Below are 1,492 nucleotides of genomic sequence, written 5' to 3'. Positions count from 1 at the left end.
CAGACTTCAAAGGTCATTCAGTCCAAAGGCCTCAAGCCCTGTGCAACCTCTGTCTGAGTCTTCCTTGGTACTGCCAGGCTCACCCTCTTCCATCGCTGACGGACTTGGAGTGTCAAAGAGTCCTCCTTTGGGTGCATCCACACTCTGCTTCCTACCACTGCTCGTTGGTCTACTTCTGAGGCCACACAAATCATATAGGCTCCCTTTGCTCCAGGATAGCTCTCCAGGTATTTAAAGTCAGCACCTCAATTCCTTAGGGACTGTAGTACTTGTTGCATCTCTTAGGGCACTGGGTTTCCCCTTTGCTTTGTCATGTGTGTCCGTGAGCTTATCAGCAAGATGATGTGATGAAAGGAAACTTGCAGGGCCGTTCCAGACCTGTTTTGGGGGTTGATTGCTCAGCCTCAGGCTTATACACTGACCAGGTAATTCTAGGATTCAGATCCATACTATATTTAGTATAGGTTAGACTTATTAGAGGTTCTGATGTTCTCAGCTAATTCTGTTGCTTAGTCCCATCAAGATGCCCTGCATTCTGAGCAACTTTGAACAGTGAAAAGAATTTTCCCACCCCAGTTCTCCAGCCTATGACCCCATATAGAGATTAAATCCTTAATCTAAACTACCTATCAGATGTGGTTAATTCTCTCACTCAGTAGGTTCTTACTGACTTACTACCATGTACAGGACCTTGAAGGGTGCTGGGGATAAAGGCCAAGCTCCTGCCCTTGTGGAGTTCATTTCTCGTGGTGAGAGGCAGGCCAGAAACAACTTCAGCTCTTGAAGAGCTTAAACAAAATGATGTTCTCACAGATAAATGTGGAGAGAAAGAATAAAGAAAGTCATAATGCAGGATTCCATCCATATACACTTTGAAAATACACACTAATCTGTGAGGTTAAAAGTCAGGATTGTATTATCCTGGGAGAGGGGTGGTGACTGAAAGAGGGTCTGTGAGGGATACATTCTCACAATTTCTGTTTCTTGAACCGGGTATGTCCACTTTGTGAAAATCTATCAGCCCTGATTTTAAGGGCAAAGGACTGGAAACAAGCTAAGCATCCACCCAAAGGGGACCCGTGTCATTTCACAGCATGGGGAAACACCTGTAGGATTAATTCCTAAAAGGGTCTGGGCACTTGTCATTTTGATAAACATTGTCAAATGTGTGATGCATTTTTTAAAGCGTGTTCATGAAACATACATAAGTGCATAAATCTTACGTGCATGGCTTGCTTCACTTTACAAAGTGCACATGCTTGTGTAAGTCCAGTTCAGTTCAGCTTAGAGTTTCCTGCATCCCAGAGGGACTCGTGTGCCCCTCCCGTCATTACCCTTCTTCAGAGAACCACTCTCCACCTCCATCACCATAGGCTAGTTCTATCTGTTCTGAATTGTATATGGTTTAATTATCTTTGACATTATTTCTATGTATTTTGTCTGGCACATCCTCACATTTGGTTTTTTTTTTTTTTTTTTTTTGGGTTGGGGT

Source organism: Carlito syrichta, unplaced genomic scaffold, assembly GCF_000164805.1.
Source record: "Carlito syrichta isolate Samal-C Ts95f unplaced genomic scaffold, Tarsius_syrichta-2.0.1 Scaffold313246, whole genome shotgun sequence".
NCBI classification, from domain to species: Eukaryota; Metazoa; Chordata; class Mammalia; order Primates; family Tarsiidae; genus Carlito; species Carlito syrichta.
Note: the sequence above shows the minus strand (reverse complement) of the source record.